Source organism: Condylura cristata, unplaced genomic scaffold (genome assembly GCF_000260355.1).
Source record: "Condylura cristata isolate star-nosed mole 26May11 unplaced genomic scaffold, ConCri1.0 scaffold00032, whole genome shotgun sequence".
Taxonomy (NCBI): domain Eukaryota; kingdom Metazoa; phylum Chordata; class Mammalia; order Eulipotyphla; family Talpidae; genus Condylura; species Condylura cristata.
The window spans coordinates 4897391-4905127 of record NW_004567133.1 but is presented as its reverse complement, the minus strand read 5'-3'; positions in this window follow the sequence as shown (position 1 = coordinate 4905127).

Below are 7737 nucleotides of genomic sequence, written 5' to 3'. Positions count from 1 at the left end.
GAAAAAAAAAAAAAAGGCCTCCCACAGTGCTTGGAAGCAGCAGGATGGATGTCCAGGAAATAGAAGTCATTAGGGGGATTCCTTTGTAGATGTTCTGAATGACAGCGCTAACATAGGGAAGTCTGTGTCAGACCCTATCTTAGGTGCTGAGTATCTGAGAAATAGAGACCAGGTCTTGTGGTCTCTAAGTCTTTCCCTAACACCAGCTTTAGAACTGGCCCCAACCCACTGTGAATGGATAGGAGAGGACCTCTGTAATGCAGATGAATTTTCATTAACAAAACAATGAGCCTGTTTAAGTAGAGTTAGGTCTTGGGAAACAGCACTTAGAAAAGAGTGTTTGTTGTGATACTCACACCCTGCTCTACTTGTCAATAAACATTTCTCAAGACCTGCTAAGAACCCCAGGTTGACATCTACTCCAGGTCTCTAATCGCTGTGTAAACTGGGGCCTCACGGTGTCTTAGGCTAATGTAGGAACACCAGGAGGTAATGACACTAAGCTCTTAGGGCTGATGGGAGGGTTTAGTGAAATGTGTAGGAGGAGCTTGGTACCCCTGAGAAACAAAGTAATTTTCTTAAGGAGATCAGTTTATTGATTTTTTTTTCTTTGCTCCAAACCTCCCCACCTCACCTCTACTTATGAAGAAGGGATTATAGACTCCCCAGCACAACCTGTATCTGCCAAATGGGGATCACCACCAAATAAGGTTTGTGGGGAAAACATGGGGGAACAATACAGTAAGGAAGGACTAGAGCCATCATGCTGGGGGCAGGGCAGGATTGTTAAGCATGCAATAGAATGATGCATAGAAAGCAAAACCTCAACACCATTTTTCATACACTTGAACATATTTGCTATATGTGTCCACTAAAATATTCACTCTAGACCTACAGAGTAGCAACAACTCAAGTATCCAAAACAGGCAACTGATTAAATAAATCAGTTTACATTCACAAAATAGACTATTTCAGCCTTTCATAACATGAGATTAATACCAAGGTGCAAATCTGAATAATCCTCAATATTTATTAATAAGTGGCGATATCATGTGTTTGTGCACAGGGAGACTCAATATTATACAGTATAATTCTCTCCAAACTGATCTGTAAGAGTCAAGGTAACACTAATAAAATCACAGCAGGGTTTTTTCATGAAAGTGGACAAGCCAATTAAAAATATATAGGGGCCCTCCCTGGTGGCGCAGCGGGTTAAAGCACAGCACTGAGAATCTAAAGCCGCTTCCGCATGAGTTCGATTCCTGCCTGGCCCGGAGGTGACCACATGGCGCGGCAGACCTCTCCTGACCCGCCCGCTGCTCCCCTTAGCAGTGTACTTCATCGATCTGCCTGTTCTGCTCCCCACTCTGTCTCTGGTGAAGCCTCTCGCCGCCCCTGAGCCTCTGGCCTGTACCCCAGTTCTGTATACACAAATAAATCTTTAAAAAAAAATATATATATACGAAGTCTGGTACATATACACAATGGAATATTACTCAGCAACCAAAAAAAAAACCCACATGCCTTTTGCAGCAACATGGATGGAGCTGGAAAAGATCATGCTTAGTGAAATAAGCCAGAAAGAAAAGAAAAAATACCAGATGGTTTCTCTCATAGCAGGAGTATAATAGACCAGGGGAGAAAATAATAAGAATAATGAACAGCCATATACCAGAGACATTTTGTGGGGGTGTAGTGGGGAATGGGGTCAAAAACAGAGGGGGGAGGAAATTCACTGGACTAATGGTGATGGCACATGGGTGATTTGGTGATGGGAAGCCCATGGAGATTACAACTGAGATGAAAAAAATGCACAAAATGATGTAAAAATAAGCTATTGTATTATTTAAAAAATAAAAATTCACACACACACACACACACACACACACATATATATATATATGGAGTCAAAAATAGGTGACTGGATTAAAAAGATGTGGTACATATACAGAATGGACTATTACTCAGCAATCAAAAAGTTAAACTCATGCCTTTTGCAGCAACATGGATGGAGCTGGAAGGGATCATGGTTAGTGAAATAAGCCAGAAAGGAAAGGAAGAATACCAGATGGCTTCACTCATAGCAGGGATATAAAGGACCAGGGGAGAAAATAATAATAATAATAATAATGATGAGAAATTATATACCAGAGATATTTCATGGGGGTGGAGTGGGGAATGGGATCAAAAATGGGGAGGAGGAGGGAAGTGCACTGGACTATGGTGATGACACACGGGTGATTTGGTGATGGGAAGCCCACGCGGATTACAGATGAGATGGAAAAAAGCACAAAACGATGTAAAAATAAACTATTATATTATTTTAAAATATATATAAATACACACACACACACGTGGAGGGCCCTCCCTGGTGGCACAACGGGTTAAAGTGCAGCACTAAGAAGCCAAGGTCCCTTTACTGCGAGTTTGATCCCCAACCAGGGAGCTGAGCTGACCCACGTGGCGCGGCAGACCTCTCCTGTGTGTTTCGCCCACTGCTCCCCTCAGCAGTGTATTTCAGTAGATCTGCCTGTTCTACTCCCCACTCTGTCCCTGGTGAATCCTCTCATGCCCCCCACATCTCTGGCCTGTACCCCAGTTCTGCATGCATGCATAAATAATAATAAATAAATAAAAAGGGAAAGAACACGAAATGCTGTTGAATGGGGGAATGGATAAATGTGTTGGGGTACTTCGACTAACTAAAATATCAAGAATGAAATTGAATGGACCACAGTCACATATAACAGTATGGAAGATTTTTATCAATTAAACATGAGTAGTAAAACAGAAATGCAAGAACCAAGGTACTAGTTGCACTGTGACAACCTTTTCTGAAATTCAGAAACAACTAAAACTACCCAGTATGTTGGTTACTTGTGATATGGAGGACAACACTACAAAACTAAAGACAAGAAAACCATGAACTCAAGACAGTGGTTTCCTGATCTGGGGAGGGAGAAAGCATCTTGAATGGAGTAGATAAGATACAACAGTTTGGAGTATTTTTTTCTAAACCTTTTATCTGCTAAATTTTTTTTTCCAAAATGGAATCCTATTACGCATGTTGGTTTTTCCATGTTTTATCATGTCTATATACATACAACATCATTTGTTTTCCAAAGCAGGAACAGTTTTTAAGAGGAAGGATGTCCTGAAGGAACTCTGCAGAGTCTTGTGGACTCCACCTCCCACTCCAGCTTTCTGGACTCTACCCCCTACTCCAGTGATTGGAAACTACAGCTCCCAGCAGTACCTGGGAGAGAACTGCGAGGACCCATGGGCGGAGCTAAGCAGGAATTCTGGGACATTGGGAGATAAATGGGGAGCCATTGCATCTCTAGCTTTCTCGCTCCGGAAACGGCTCTCCAGACCCTGTGATTTGGGGGCTTTCATTTAGTTTGTTACCAGAGCTCCAAGCCTGCTGAGCTGGTAAGATATTCCAGTTGTTTCCTGTTCTTTTCCCTTTTGTGTAAATAAACCCATTTTGACCCTTTTGTGTGTGCCTGCTGTACAACTGAATTTTAAGAGCGCGTTTGAGGCCCCACCGACAGGCGGCCCAGTTCACTCTGGGCTTCCCTGTAACACAACTACACTTTGTTCTGATTATACAAATGATTCACAAAGAAAAAAAATATTTTAAAGCAGAAGACATGGTATTTTGAAAAAATAATATTTTTACTTTTTAAAAGATTTATTTATACATACAGAACTGGGATACAGGCCAGAGGTGCAGGGGGTTGAGAGGAATCACCAGAGACAGAGTGGGGAACAGAACAAGCAGATTGACTGAAGCACACTGCTGAGGGGAGCAGTGGACAGGTCAGGAGAGGTCTGCTGCACCATGTGGGTCAGCTCCCTGGCCGGGGGATCCAACTCGTGCTGCAGTGGCCGCAGACAGCTTCATAGTGCTGCAACTTAATGCCTTTCACCAGCAGGGAGGCCTAAGTGCTGTTTGGAAAAATAATAAAATTCAGTATGTACATCTGGTCAATTTTTGACAAATTCAAACAAGCACACACGAGGTTGAAATTACCCCTAAGTCCTTCTACCACCCAGTGATAACACCAGTCAATGGGGTGAACACCTTTTCCTAGTCATCTCTGCTTGTTCAAACATTCATCTCCTCACTTACAAACTGGAATCACACAGAAAATACTGTGCCCTGCCACGCCCCATGGCTTTGTCATTCTGTCACAGCACGGCTGCCCAGCAATCCCCACAAGCAGTCCCTCCCCATTGCACGTTTTTTCAACCTTTTTAGTTGCAAAATATAACATCCAAAGAATGCGTTAAATGTATGTATTTTAAAAGAGCAGTTACAATGAAAATAATGTGTGTTACTTCTGTTTCTCTTAGCAAGATGTTTAAGTTAAAAAAATAAGAAAAGTATTACAAACACCTGTGTACACTTTCCTAGAATTAATATTAATACACTCACTTTTTTTTTTTTGGTTTTCTAACAAGGCAATAAAATAGGATGTATCTGATTCCATTCACCTCTTTTAGGACGCAGTACTTTATGTTCTGCAGTACTTTCGTGAGTCATTTAATGAATGAAACCTAATATTGACTCAGTCCAATATTCTCCTTTTGAGGTGTCAATGTTCTTAGCACTGGTTGACACTTTGCAATGACTCTTGTCTTTCCAATAAGACTTTGTGAATCTTTGAAAACTTCCTTGCTTTCTGACAAGATGTTTCAGTCTTGCCTTCTACCTTCTAGTCTACACGCAAACAGCCTTCTGCAACCAGTCCTAGTTTCTTTTGGAGACCATAATCTGGATGCTGAGGAGTATAGTAGGGATGAAAATTTGTTAATAAAATGTAACTTTACAGATAAAGGCAGTCTTCTTTGCTCTATGAAATGGATATGTTCACTTGCATACACCCCTGATTATTTATGAGGTAACCATCAATTCATTATATTTCTTTTCCAATTACTTTTACTATTGTCTGTTTTTCTTTTGTTTAATTTTTGGATCATGCCCACCCTACTCCCCCTTTTTTAAGATTTGTGTTTATTTGTGCATACAAGAACCAGGGTACAGGCCAGAGGTGTTTGGGGATTCACCAGAGACAAAGTGGGGAGCAGAACAGGCAGATCCATTGAAATACACTGCTGAGGGGAGCCATGGGCGAGACAAGAGGGGTCTGCTGAGTCTTATGGGTCACCTCCCTGGCCAGGGATTGAACTCTTGCTACAGTGGCTGCTGCAGTGTCTGTGGATAATTTCATAGTACTGAGACTTCACTCCTTGCACCACCAGGGAGGCCCCCCCCCACTTTTTTGGCTTTTATGAACAATGCATGTATACTTGCTGACTTTTCTGATTCGTCCTTATAATAAATTTCTAAATTAAACTTCCTGGTACAAAGGATTTTTTTCAATTTAGAAAGCTTTTCTTTTTATGAAAGTCTTTTCAAAAAGTCAAAAGATTTGTGCATACCTGCATTCACCCCAGCAGTGTGTCTGTCAGTCAGTCTTCACATGCCCTTCCTAGAAGTGGGTGTCATGAAATTTTAGTTTCCTTCCTGTTGGGACGTTGTTTGACTGGGGTGTTTGCTTAAGATGTGCTGGATCCAACCTGTAGAGCTTCTGCCCTTAGCTGTGTTCTCAGAAGTTCCCTGTTCTGCCAGAGAGTGAAGAACTAGCTCCCACCTTCTCTTACTCTCCTGGCCTCCTGGGACTTTAACCACTTGACAATTTCCTTCAGGAGACTTCTAGAGGTTTGCTCCAGAAGAGTTATTGGCTAAATCTGACAACAACACTCCTCCCAGGCCCCTTTTCTACTTAAATGTTAGTCTCCGTTACCTCTCTCCTAGATGATGGTACCCGCCTTCTCGGCTCAGCCCTGTTGTCCATTTGACCTCTGCTGCACTGAGAATCAACCCAAACCCTGCTGCATCCAGACCTGGCCCTCCTCTCAGAACTCATATTCTCCAGTTCCCCTGGCTCCTGCCGACTTCTGGGCTCCCTGGTGACTTCCTGAACAAGCTGGGTCACTTTCTTGGTCTTTGTACTTATTCACCCCTGCTTTGAATGCTCTTACCCCCAAAGCATTCGCAGGTCTCTTCAAATGTCACCACATCAGTGGTGCCTTGCGAGCTACCTCGTTTAAAATAGCACCTCCCTTCCCTTTGCTCCTCTCCCCAACCCACTTTATTTTTTTCATAGCACACAGTGCCATCCTTGTTGTGTGCTTTTACTTGTTTATCTGTGCATTCTTTGGCTCCTCACCTGGAATGTAAAGTCAATAAAACTGGCGCTTTGCGGGTTTGTTACTTGTTTAGTTTTTCTAACCTTATCTCCCTGGCAGCGAGAATAGCTAGCTGTCCCTTCAGAGAACTGGGTCTGATAGGCTGCACTACACAGCCTTTAGGAGCACACAGGTGACTTCAATTCCCTGCTCTGCTGCTTTCTAGTAACGTCCCCCGGGACAAACTATTGGACTTTTTTTTTTTTTTTTTTGCTAAGGCAGCAGTGGGGATAATGGACTTACTGGATTGTGGTGAGAAGGTAGTGCATGAATTCACATCAAAACTAGGGTTGGTCTTAGTGCTTGTCATTGTTATAAATTTTCAGTGCATTTCACACTTGGGTTTTTGCTATCATGCATACAGGAGGACACCAACATACCCCATCGACTGATATTTTGTGGGTGACTCCCCCAGACCACGGATATGGACACATGCAGAAGTGAACTAGAAAGATGTGACCCTTATCTCACCATGAACCTTGAGGAAGGCACATTAATTATTTCTAATGTTAAGGTGCCCAGGGGCAAAAAGCACAGCATGTTCTGGGAGATAGTGGGAGGCCTGAGGTTAGTGATGCTCTCCTGGGACTAAGGATATACAGGTTTGACTAGGTGGGAGGGAAAGAGCATGTGCGAGAAGCCCAAGCGTGGACAGAGTGCTGGAAAGAGACACTAGTGAAAACCCAGGTAAGGGAGTGGGGCGATGGGAGAAACCTGGCTGGAGAATTAGGCAGCGGCCACCACGCAAGATTTGGGGACTCCGGAGAGGACGTTCCTGAGAGCCACGAAAGGAATTGAAGTGGGAGAGTGAGCCCTCAGGTTTGCTATTAGACATGACTCCCGTGGCTGCTGGGCGGGAAGCTTTCCCAGCTATCTGTTCTGGTGCTCCCTCACCAGGGACCCCTGGTCTAAAATGGCATCTCCCTGCCCACCATCTCTGCCCCCTCTACCTGCTTCTTAAGTCATGAGGCTGCATCAATCTGTGATTATGTATTTTTTTAACAGCTTACATCATTTATTTTATTTAACAATCTAGGAGGTTCACAGTCATTAGTAGTTCCAGGGCAATTTCAGATGCAATTGGGAATTCAGGAATCTCAGTCCAGTTGTTTGTGCAGCAAACACACAGCCCCTTTGACAGCCTGGAGAAGGGATCGCTCTAAAACGGATTTCATTTTTAGCAAACTGACTGGGGCCACTCCATGTGGCTCCTATTGTTTCTGATGTCAGGGCTTGTTCTCTTTTTACAGTAAATTCATGGCTATCCTGTAATATTAACTCGACATACATGCATCAGGACCTTCACAGCCACCTAGGGTTTCCCCCTCCTTCTGTGAATTTCTTCTGGAATTGTACTCCATCCACTTCCAGAGCTGCCGTGGTAAAGTCTCATCCCCTCCAAAGGCATCATACTGTGCCCAGAGCACCACACAGCCCTTATTCCAGGGCCGCCCCCCACCCCCGATGATATCACACTTT